The 13,406-nt window shown below is 34.5% G+C and overlaps 1 pseudogene; it reads left to right on the forward strand.

Annotated features, from left to right (window-relative positions):
• Positions 1–6,813: 6,813 nt before the first annotated feature.
• Positions 6,814–6,911, forward strand: LOC132287508 (small nucleolar RNA R71; annotated as a pseudogene).
• Positions 6,912–13,406: the final 6,495 nt, after the last annotated feature.

A 13,406-nucleotide genomic window follows, 5' to 3' on the forward strand; every position in this document is an offset into this window, starting at 1 on the left:
TTACACTACTTGTTTGAATGATTAAATATAAAATCTAGAGATTTTATTATTTATTTTTTCTTGTACGGGATCTTATTTTTCCGGTTGCTCATGACTTGGTTTAAAGATGTAGCATGATTTTATATTACTCCTTGATATGCTCATTGTCGTGTATTAAAATTGGAACATTTGAATAAGTATTAAAGATTTTATTTAATATTTATCTTAGGTGAAAGATTAATTCACATAGCCTTAACTAGCTTGAAATTAATATATGTTAGCATATTATATTAGGCCTTAGCATACTCTTCAATATAGTTGAATTTGAAAGTAATTGGAGGTGTTTTGAAAATTAGTAATTATTAATTAATTTGCCCCGAGTGCACTATTCACTCCATTTGAATTCCGACTTGATATTCTTGATCTACTTGTCATATAGCTTCACATATATTTGATTTAGAATATTCGGTGAGGTTTTGAAATCTTTCATTTAATTAATTTCCTTATTTAAGATTTAATCCTCATGGTGATATACAACTTGGAATTGAATTGTGTGGCATGCTAGAAAATTAAGCTTTAGTGTGGTTGTTCACATATATTAAATTAGGATTAATTGCATGAGAATTGCAACCTTTATTTTATATTTAACTTTAGTGAAAGTTTAATTCACATAGGTGTAACTTGCATGAAATAAGTTTGTAATATGATATTACATTAGTCCTTGACATGTTCTCTAAGATTTGTTAAATTGAAAGCATTTGGTTAAGTTTGAAAATCTAGAGATTTTAATTAAAAGAATTAATTAAAATCTATTTTGTGGTCCCATTAGCTTAATTAAGATTTTAACTTGATATTTGTATTGGTCATGACTTGTTTACTAGTATATATTAATTGTGGACCATTTGAAGTTACTTTAGAACCTTGGTAATTAAATTAGCATGATTTAATTAGAGTTCTACTTTGTTGTTCCAAGAACCTAATTGAGTTTTAAAATGGATATAGGTGATGACCATGCCATGTTCTTTAATATGTATTAATTTGAGGTTATTTGGAATTGAATTAGAATCTAGGGAATTTAATTATTTTTATTTAATTAAATTCTATCGAATTGAGCCATGAATTTAATTATGTTTGAAAGTCGTTTCTATATCAAAATCCTGGATATTGACTTGTTGTATATTCATTTGGTTATGTTTTGAGCATTGGATAACATAGTTGCTATGTTTATAGTCATGAGAATATGTTTTCCTTATTGAATATATTGTTGCCTTGTGTAATGATTTGCACATTTCGTATTTAACATCATTCATGCATAGCGTGTAACGAATCGCACACTGAAGATTCGACATTCATCACATCATATTAGTTGTGGACTTAGAGCATGTATTGTATAAGTTTTCAAATTTGGTTGTGCTTGGTAGATAGTTGATTATCTTGCATATTCCTGTTGATATATGCGTTGTTGCACAACTTGTTGATTTTGGAAACTTGGGGATGTCGTTGTTTGGCTATGGCTAGGACGTGGTTCTAGTACGGGGGATAGTCCCTCTATATAGTCTAGTGCGCACATAGGGAGGTTACCCATGGGCTAGTAACCCTAAAGTAACTATGTTGTCGGTCTGATCCGACGTGACGTTCGAGTATCCACTTTGTTTGACTTCGCATTTCATTTTCAAGTTGATAACTAGATGATGTTGTAACTTCTTGTTCCTTATTTGTCGTTTCATTTTAAGCTACATGATGTTAACTTTGCGAAACTGTGTTTTATGCGTTGTATTGGAAATCCCAATGTTGGTTAAATTACATCGATATTGAAAATTGTGTTTTGACGTTCTAACAGAGCTTAGGATTGATCCTATTGATTCATTTAGAACTTAGACGTTAGGTGGCATGAACCACCACTGTTATTTTATGCTTTAGATTCTAAGTTGATGGCTTTGAGAACTTATACCTTATTGCATTGTATAACATGCTCTTTTGTTGTTGAATTGCATGGATAATGTGATTTTTGTTAACTTGTATTCAAATATGCTTTTGTCATGTTATATGGATTACTCTAGACCTAGTTCAATTGTATTGAAAATGCAATTCATGTTAATCTATGCTCAAGCATTCTTCTTGTCGTGTTCTTAGATTATCCCAACCATGATTCGTTTCATACACGTATGTATATCATGATTTTTGTTGCTTAGTCTCTAAGGTAGCTTAGGATGCTCCCCGAGTCTCATTTGGACATAGACGCTAGGTGGCATGAGCCCCTTTAACATGTTTCACCTTAAGGTGATAAATTTGTAAAATGCTAGGTCGATGCATGCTCATCTCCTACGAGTAGCTTTATGTTACTCACCCCTACGATACTGGGGTATATTTCAAGTACGAAGACTTGGTTCGTGACGCCTAGCATTCCTTGGATGTCGTGTAGCTTTCAAGTTTATGTTAGCATGAAATGTCATTTTGTAGACTTATATGTCAAAATATGTGTATTTGATTCCATGTAAGTAATATGTACATAAGTGCACTCCTTTCAATGTATTTGACATGTATGTGATGAGGCCGGAGGCCAATGACATGTGTATTGTATTCTATACAACTTTTTTATTTCATGAAATATTATGAAAACCTTGAAAAATCGCAAGTCATTGCTTCACCATGGTTGCATCGGGTGTGGGAATTCCATTTTCATTCTTTCATAGGGTCTTATTAATCTTGGAAGAAGTGTGGCCAAGGGCCAAACGGTCATTTGACTCCATTTTACATTTTTGGATTCCATGTTTTCCATTCCAAGTCCATTTTTGCCTTTTTGCCCGTTGGGGGGTCGGATTTTGCATCGGCTATATTTTTAAGCCATGGACCATTGTAGCGCGTCTAAATAGGTAAGTTACGTTTGCGTGCATAGTCATTTCCGGGCAAAACCTCATCGTTTGTGTTTTGAGCCTCCTACGATTTCATTTTGCGTTTTTGTTGCATATTCTGATCTAGGGGCATTCTAGACTTTTTAATTCAGTTTTATTTCCTTCTTTCAACATAGTTGAATAGAAACCGTGATTTTAGAGGGGGGTTTTTTCGTATTTTCCCAGAAAATGTCGTCTTGGTGCCGAAAATCGATCGCAAAGTTCAGCTTTCTGTTTTTTTTTAGCAGCTTTTTGGACCTCCATGACCAGATTTCATGGAGGGGCATTTCGGGCATTCTACATTACGTTTTTTTTAATTCTCTCGAGAGTTACGTAGAAAACTCAATTTTGATGGGGTTTTTTCTTTGTGTTTTTCCAGAAAAATTCATCTACTAGCCCATTTTTACTCTCTGTTCTGGCTGTTTCTGGAAAAAAATGCTTGTAGCAGCTTTTTGGGTCCATCTTGACCTAGGCTGTTCAAGGGGCATTTTAGGAACTTTACATCATATTTTTTTTGGTTTCTTTTGCATAGTCGGGTAGAAAACGTGATTTTAAGGGGGGTTTCTTCTTCGTGTTTTTCCAGAAAAACTCGTTTAAGGGTCCGTTTTTAGCCTCGGTTCTGGAAAAAAATTTAATTGGTGCTTGCTATTAAAACACTATTCCTGCCCAGATTTCTTAACCGGAAAATAAGTCTAATTTTTTGAAACTTTGAGGCTTCATATCTTCTTCGTCCCGACTCTAAATCAAGTGATTTTTGAGTCTAAGTTTATTAGTTTTTGCTTGTCTATCCAACGGTATTCATGGTTGCATCCAATTCTATCTGAAAAGGCTATTTTACCCTTTGTAAAGTACCCTTGCCACACTGATTTTAAACTCAAATGTTGGTTTTTTTAAAACTTTGACGTTTCATATCTTCTTCATCCGGACTCCGAATAAAGTGATTCTTGAGTCTAGATTCATTAATTTTTCCTAGTCTATCTATCGGTATACTCAGTTGCATCCAATTTTGTATAAAAAGACCATTTTACCCCTTGTCAATTACCCTTACCGCACTGTTTTGAAACCCGAAAGTTGGTTTTTATGAAACTTTGGAGTTTCATATCTTCTTCATTCGGACTCTGAATCAAGTGATTCTTGAGTCTAGATTTGTTAATTTTTTGCTGTCTTTCCAGCGGTGAACTCGGTGGCACCCGAATCCATATTTTTTTAAAATGACTATTTTGCCCCTGGGGGTTTATTTGTCATATTTTTGACCTTTTGCTTCTCCATCAGTTCTCATTGAGTTCCAAGACCTCATGGAAGGTCACTTTGACTTCTTAGAGTCTTGTTTTCTGTGTTCGCTTTCGCTTATCGGATCCGTTATTGGGTCAACCTTCGATTCATCACAGGACACGCTCGCCTAAAAACTAGGGTCATCACAAGATCGATCACAGAACATTTCACACGATGGGACAGAGAGGTGAAATATGCAGATTTGATGCAGGAATGAAGTTCGATCGATCGAACCTCTTTTGAGATCAATCGAATAGGCACAAGATGCCTATTGTAGAACTGAAAATGCAGATATTTTCAACCAAAATTCCTAACAATGTGTATGAACCCAGAATATATCTAGACATCGCAAGAAATGAAAGATAAAATAGAAATGAGGAAGGAATAGGGTTGTAAACCCTACGAAGCATTGCTAGTCTTTAACGTCTATAGCAAGACGTTGGGCTCTTTTAACCCAGATCAAATATCTTGTTATGCATCCCCTCCTTAGCGGGGTGAAAAACACTTTGAACCCCATCCAATAAATGATTCTTTAAGGAACTTGTTGGATTTGGATCAAATGGAATTGACGGTCTTTCATCAAGGCAATTCTTGGACTACCATGCCCTTTCAATATAAGGTTTTGAAACAATTTCCTTTGAATTCAAGTTTGAAGATAGACTTTTGAAAATTCAACTTCTAAGCAAGGACTCAACTTTATCACATTCATTGTCAATGCATTTTTCAATAGCACATACTTCTTCATGCTTGTCTATGGAATTCGAGGTCGAATTAAAGATGTCCAACTTCACTTTCATATACCCAAATGAGATTTTCATTATCCCCGTCCTACAATTTATGTTGGTATTTGTTGTTGCCAAGAAAAAACGGCCAAGGATAACGAGAATTTGGCTATTAGGGTTCTGAACCGGTTCCGTGTCTATGACAATGAAATCAACGAGGAAGAAGAACTTATCCATCTTAATCAAAACATACTCTATGATACCCCGGGGCTTTTTGATGGATCGGTCGGCAAATTGCAAAACTACCGACGTCGGTTTCAAGTTTCCTAAGCCCAATTTGACATATACCAAGTAGGGAAGAAGGTTGACGCTTGTTCCTAAGTCTAGAAGAGCCCGATTAATGACATGGTCACTGATTATGCAAGAGGTAGTAAGTAAACCGAGATCCTTAAACTTTGGGAGAGTGTTGTGTTGCAAAATGGAGCTCACTTGCTCAGTCAAGACCACTTTCCTTGGTACTTGGCTTTTGTTCTTCCTCTTTTGGGTGCAAAGATCTTTTAAGAACTTGGCATAAGCTAGAATTTGCTTGATTGCATCCAAAAGTGGAAGATTAGTCTTCACTTGCCTAAACACATCAATGATTTCATTAGTCTTGGTCTTTTGTTTGTCAAGAGAAATAGATCCTTTCAAGACATCCGGAAATGGAGCTTTAGGCTCAAAAGCTCTTTCAAAATTTTTCTTTGAAGAATCTTCAACACTCTTTCAAAAATTTTCTTTGAAGAATCTTCAACACAAAAATTTTTCAAACTGTCACAAGAATTTTTCAAATCATCTTTCAAAACTTTGTTCAAATCATTTTCCATTACTTTTTCAACAAAGGGGTCATGCACATGCAATGAAAGAGGAATAAGATGTCAAACGGGACGGGTGTCAACTTTTGGTTGCACCGGTTCACTCTCTTCATTAGACATACTCATTTGGTTGTCCACAATTCTCCCACTTCTCAAGTTGTCACTGCATTGACATGTTCAATTGTGTGACCTTCCGATAAGGAATGAGTCTTCACAACACATTATTTCTTTGGTGGTGCATTTAACTGCATCTTCCCTTTCTCTCTAGCATTTAAGGTACTAGCTATTTGCCCGACTTGGGTTTCTAGCTTAGTAATGGATTGAGAATGGGAATGAAGCAATTAAGTATTCGCCTCTAGAGTGCCTAAAGCAGTCAACACTTTCTCCTCAAAAGCGGGACTCCTATAATTTCCTTGAGAATATGATGATTAGTTAGGAAAATGAGAATTAGAAAATTGATTGCCATGCGATTGAAATGATAATGATCTAAAACCCTAAGAACCTTGGCATTGCATTGGAGATGGAACATACTTCCCTTGAAAACCACCTTGGGGAGGGTTTAAGCCTTCCCATTGGCTTTTCCAAGAGAAGTTTGGATGGTTCTTCCAACTTGAATTGTAATGAGTGCCATAGGGATTATTCCCTTGGTTGACAAATGTAGCATTGACTTGCTCATTATTTTCACTTGGAACATGTCCATGGAGACAATTGGAAGTAGAATGTAAAACACTTGAACAAGTCATGCAAGATTCATTAAATGCACAATGATGAACATAATTAGGGGAGGAAGACATTTGATTCGCCGAAGTTTGGTTGATCAAGAATTGATCAAATCTTTGAGATAAGGATTTCATCTCGATGGCTATATCTTTGGAATTGTCAACTTTATATAAGCTGAAATTCTTCCTTCCACCCAAGTTTCTACCATTTTTAAACGATAAGGATCTATGCATTGAATTTTGACTCATACTTTCATACAATTGCCACACATCATTTTCATGTTTGTCAAGATAAGAGCCACTCATAGATGCATCAACCATACCCTTGTGATTATCCAGTAAACTTTTAAAGAAATATTGAACTAGTTGCCACTTAGGTATGTCATGATGTGGGCATTTCCTAAGCAAATCATTAAACCTTTCTCATGCCTCATGAAACATTTCCCCATCCCCTTGAGAAAATTCACGAATGGAAGTCCTCATGGCATTAATCTTAGAAACCGGGTAGTACTTCTTCAAGAACTCTTGTTGCATTTCTGCCCAAGAAGTTATCGAAAAAGGGCTAAGATTGTTGAACCACATACATTAATCCCATATTCCCATGCTTGAACAATATACAAAGAAAATTAAATTGCCTCCACGCGGGCTCACGATTTATGTAAGAATTGAAAAACTTGCCACCACGCGGGACGATGATTTAACTAGAGATTGAGTTAGAAAGATCTCATAAAGAGTCCTTAAACAACTTCAATTCATTTTCAATTTTCAAGCCTTGTTATGCTTTGCAATTTTTTAGATTTTAGCCCTTTTTGCTTTTGCTTAGCTTCACTTGGCTTCCTTACTTTTAATTCTCTTTTGCTCAATTCACCTAGCCAAATAAGAACAAACACAATAAATAACTAAAAATAAAGTAAAGAAAAGACACGATCAAAAAAGTACTAATTCCTAATTGTTTCCAAAACATGGCGTTGCCAATTCAAATCCCCAGCAACGGCGCCAAAAACTTGGTGTTGTCGTCGATGTACAACCAAATTTGTGCAAAATAGTGTGGCCAAGTTTTAAATTTATAAATGCCACTACTACCTCTAACTAAAAATATAGCTAGGGTGAGTAGGGATCGTCCCAAGGGATTGTGGGTGCACTAGCAATGGAAACAATATATAAGTTAGTAGGTCGAGTAATCAAAAGTGGATTGTTTGGTTGATTAGACTACAAACTAAACTAAACAAGTTCAATGTAAAATAAGCAATTTAAATGAAATTTAAAGAAAACAAGAGAGTAAGGTCTTCGGGTCTAGAGGTCACCACTAATCATCACCATTCTAGACATTCAATGTATAATTAATGAGGGAAAACATGTATTGCAATTTGAGAGTGTGTGATTGATTGTTTAAACAAGCATGGATGACCAATTAAGCATATATTGTCTAAGTAAAATAAATAACACAATACATCAAACTAAGCCATTAATCCTTCCTTTAATCTCACAATCCAAACACATCACATGTTTAAAGAATAATACTACTTGCATTTATAAGCATGGAACATCAAACAACAAGCATGGATTGTCCTCATATCTAACAACTAAGGTAACTACACTACAAGTAAGCTAAGGGCATGAGAATTAAACTAAGGGAGAGACACAATCCATCAAGACATGAGTATGAACCATTAAATAAACCACAATAGTATTCTATTAAGCACTATGCCTTAACAGTCTCTAGATCTATAGTATCAACACACATAGACATGCATTAATAACACAAAAACTAAAGATAAACACATGAACATCTATTCTAACATACATAGACATATGGATAGAATGAAATGATCAATTGGAAGTATTAAACCAACAAATCATTGAATAAATAAGATTCATATATGAAATAAGTGTCAAGACAAGATTACAACACAAATCTCCTCAAAATACAAAGCATTGGAATCTAAAAGGCATGCTTAGGGCTAACTCTAGCCCCAAGAAGATATTTAGCCACTCATTGAAGTAGCCATCCAACCCTAAAGGCCTATCTCCATAGTAAGAATGACCTCCTTCTTGATGGAAACCCTAGAAGAATGGAAGAACTCCCAATAATGTATCTCTAGCCTCTCCTCCTCTCTTTTCTTCCTCTCTAAGAATGTTTATAAGTATATCTCTTTGTATATGTGTAAAAAATAGCTCAAATCTTTATATAGGTAGCTTAAGTGTCATACCCAATGGTCTGGACTCATGCACAAGGGCTCCTCCAATGATTGCACCATTAGACAACTTTTAATGAGCTGGAACTTATTTTTTTTTCGGACTTGGGGAGGTTCGATCGATCGAACTGTGATTGATCGATCCTAGGTGAGATCCATCGAATGCTGTAGAAATCGATCATCCTTGGTGGCGCCTTTTTGAATAAAGACAAATCTATGAGATATTTTCGGAAAGAGACAAAAGTGGAAAGTGGGGTGGTAGGTGAGGATAAGATCAAGCAATTTCGATCGATCGAAGGAATGTTGGATCGATCGAATATGCTGAGATCTTTTGGATAAGGCCAATTGCTTGGATCCATCTTGAAATGTCCAGATCGATGCTGCTCTGATCGATCGAAGGAATGTTGAGATCGATCGAATTTGCTGATTTCCACACTTTGCTTCATTTTGCTTCCACTTTGCTCCTTTCTTCCATTCAACATGGGATTGCTTCTTTTAAGCTCTTATTTGGCTGAATTAATTTATTTTTGGGATAAGCACCTGAAAAGGGTAATAACATGAAATTAGTTTAAGACGGGAAAATAAGATAGATAAAGGTCCTAGAATACCTAAGCTTAAGAAGTTTAATTGCGCACTTTTCAGCGCTCATCAGGAGGAGAGTGAGAGAGATAGAGTGCCGAGAGAGAGAGGAATTGAGAGGCCAAAATGGCCTCTTGGCCATCCAAAATACATTAGTGGTGGGTCCACCACTAAAATCCCACCTTTGACTTTTCTTTTCTTTTCTTTTTCCACCACACACACACAAATACATATAAACTATACAATACCACATAAAATACTTTAAATAAAATCAATGAAATGCAAATGGAACCAATCGATACCCCCGTACGCGACGATTCCGGTGGCGGGTCCCACACGGGATCGTCCGGCTCGAAAAATGAAAAATATCGAAATGGCAACCGTTGCATTTTCAAGAGTTCTAAATTCAATGGAATGTCCCAACCAACTCTCGGACACACCCGGCACACCCCACGGTGTCCGATACGTAAAACGTGAAAAGACGAAAATGCCCTTGCAAAAAAAAAATCCAGAAAATGGAAAACGGTGAAATATGGAAACATTACAGTAGTATACCATGAACACTTAAACTTCTTCAAATCCGCATCCGATATTCAAGCTTGAAATTATGAATCGGAAAATTACAACTAGATCGGACTTGTTTTGACAACGAAATTAGCCAATATACAATATATATTTTTTTCACAATCTCCCCAAAATATATATTTCACATATGTATAGTCTTTAAAAATTCATGCATGACTCAGACGAAAATCAGTATTTCAAAACAGAGTTAACAATAACAGATTTTCTTTTTCCCTTTAAATTCATGCATGATTCAAACGAAAATAGTATTTTGCCTCTAATTTCAGTTTTCTTAGTTGTGTTCTGTCAAGCTCAATCCGTGGGAACCGAACCGAGCTAGTCTATTATTTCACGGATCGGTTTGGTTCGGATTGATAGTCCACACAGATCGATTTGGTTTCAAATTTAACCAATCCGTGAGGACCTGATTGGTTTGAATTTTAGCCAAAACCGAACCGATAAGTGATCAGCCTTAGTTTAGGAGTAGGTGAGTGATGAACAAGTAACCTATAAATACTAATATAGTAGGTGTACTCAGGGGCGGAGCCAGGAATTCGAGGGCATAATAGACATGAAAAAGAATCTAACCAAGCAAGACAATGTAAATGAATGTAAGAAAAAAGGATGTCATGAGATGACCATTAAGAAAGGTAAGGCTACGTCAATGAAAGAGCTAGGAAAAAAAAAAACGTGCATTCCTATCCGAGTCTAATGTTTGGCATTACACTGATGATGGCAATGGTGGAGATGTTCTTTAGGGTGTTCTCGTTAGGTGTTTTGAGAACAAATGAAGCTAACGAAATAGAAAGGAATCGAGGAGAGAACTATATACGCTATATCGATGGTGTTCTTATGCTTTAACAGAGAGACTTTCGTGCTCTACGACAAAGGGAAAATCTCCCCTTTTTTAGTTGATTGCACTAGCCTAGCATCTTTTTCTTTTCTTGAATAACAGTTGATCTTTGCCTTGGAATAAATGGAAGAAAACGGATTGATATTGGTGCGATTTGATATATTTTGAGAGATCAATCCTGAACCTACTTGGATCATTCCATTTTCCGGTATACAAAAGGGGAATTCACTAAGTCGATTCTTAGGAAAATTGCAAATCAAACCATTCATATTAGCTTGAGTATGTTATAGGGATGGCAGAGGCGTTGGGAGTACCTATTAAGCAGGTCAGCGGTAGGCTTTATCTCCTTTATCTTCATTATTTGTGCGTTCGTTTCTCATGTCATAACTTTGAAATGCTGCAACCAATTTTGAATGTAGGGAATAGAGGTTTAGATAGGAAAAAAATTTTAAGGGAAACAAATTATTAAAAAGAAGAAGAAAAAAAATAATAAAAATATGGGAGAACTATAAAGGGGAAAAAAAATCTAATTAAAGAAAGGGAATGCAAATTTATTTGGAGAGAATAAAAAAATTTGAAGAAAAAATAGAGTAAAAAAAAAAAATGAATGAAAGAATTAGAAATATTTTTTGGATAAATCTAATTTTAGGGGGGGGGGGGGGCATAATGTAAATTTATATACATCTATAGCTATAAATAATTTTTTTTAATGGGCCAGCATGGGTAGGGGGCAGCTTCCTCTAAGCACATGCTGGGTCCACCCGTGGGTGTAATCATATATGATAATTTATAGTATGCAAGAAACCTAGGTGGTAGGTAAAGAGGTAAACTTGTATTCTAACAACCCCCTTCAAATTCAAGGTGAGTATGAACCTAACTTGAGATTGAAGGAAAGATCATGAAAGTTGATGAAAATTTGGTGGAGATGGGTTTTCATCTATGATGAAAATGGAGGCACGATTAACAGCTGACGAGGTAAGTGACGCGGCACCACTGCTGGGAGAGCCTAACATGGCAACTGTCGTGGCAGGTGACACACTACTGCTGGCACCGTTATTGATGTGTCTTGGAGGCTGATTGGGCAGCCAAATAAGGCTTTTGTTGATTATGGACTTGAGACTAAAGGTTGAGATGCAGAAGCATAAGTTTGAAGGTTGATCGCCGCTGAGAATGGGGCTGATGGTGCTATCCCCGGCGGTAATTATAATAAACTGATAGATTATTTACCAAAGATCGAAAGTCTCTGATACTATGTTAGAAATAGAGAGAAAGAATGTATTGAAATGAGATGAAAATTACATAAAGGTACTAAATATAGGAGAAGGTTTGGGGATAAGTGAGTGATGAACAAGTAACCTATAAATACTAGTAAGGTAGGTGTAATCATATATGATAATTTGTAATATATAAGAAACTTAGGTGCTAAGAAAAAAGGTAAACTTTTAATCTAACAATTTGGACTATACTTAGTCACTTAGCATGCTGAGAATAAGTATCCCAACTAATAAATATAGTATCTGATCAAATGATGAATTCTTATTTTCTATTATTAAAGAAAATGAAAAGTCTTTATTATACAAGGTACTATATAATAGTAGGTTGTCCGGTATTAAAAAATTTTCCTTTTGTCTAATGTATTGTGTTTCTTGGGCATCAAAACAATACAATGTTGTTTTGAATATTTTGGATTTTTTTAAAGGCATGTTGTGGAGTGAAAAAACGAGAAAAAAAACACATAAAGGCATGTTTTTTTGGTACATTGAATAGTTTTTTTTTTTTTTTTTTTGGTAAAGTACAGCCACATCCCTTGAGTTTTGGCAAAAGGACACTCAGAGAAAACTTACCTGTTTTTTGGACAAAAAAACCCCCTGAAGGTTCAAAAATGGACAAAGACACCCCTTTACATAAAAAATTAACCAAATTACCCTTTGACCGTTTAGGAGACTTTTTGAACTTTACAATTTAATATATTGGACCAATCTACCCTCATGAATAATTTATGCATAAAAAAAAGTAAAAAAAAAAAACTTTATATTGTTCACTTTTTTTTTTTTTTTTTACTTCATAAATGTCCCAACTTCTTAAAAATGTAGACGTCTAAAATGATTTTTTGATTTAATACATATATTTCAAATAATTATATTTTGTTATTAATTCTTTTCTTTTTCTTTTTTATTTTTAAATTAAGATGTTTAATTCTTTCATCTAAAAAAATTAAACTAATCTTTTTTCCTTAAAAATAAAAAATATGGTATTAGTATAACTTTATGCATCTTAAATTATATATCAAATATTATACATTTCCCAATATAAAAGAAAATAGGTACTAGTATAACTTTATGCATGCCTTTGTTTTTTTTTTTTTTCCCCCTTTGTTTTATTATTATTATTATTATTTTCCTTTTTATATTGGGAAATGCATAATATTTGATATATAATTTAAGATGCATAAAATTATACTGGTACCATATTTTTTATTTTTAAGGAAAAGAGATTGGTTTAATTTTTTTAGATGAAAGAATTAAGCATCTTAATTTAAAAATAAAAAAGAAAAAGAAAAGAAGTAATAACAAAATATAATTTATTTGAAATATATGTATTGGATCAAAAAATCATTTTAGACGTCTACATCTTAAAGAAGTTGGGACATTTATAAAGTAAATAACAAATAAATAAATAAACAATATAAAGTTTTTTTTTTTTTTTGGTTACTTTTTTTTATGCAAAAATTGTTCATGAGGGTAAGTTTGTCTAATTTATTAAATTGTAAAGTTAAAAAAG

This window comes from Cornus florida, unplaced genomic scaffold (assembly GCF_030987335.1).
Source record: "Cornus florida cultivar Cherokee Brave unplaced genomic scaffold, ASM3098733v1 CherokeeBrave_3.0.0_Hap2_Chr11, whole genome shotgun sequence".
In the NCBI taxonomy this organism is placed as follows: domain Eukaryota; kingdom Viridiplantae; phylum Streptophyta; class Magnoliopsida; order Cornales; family Cornaceae; genus Cornus; species Cornus florida.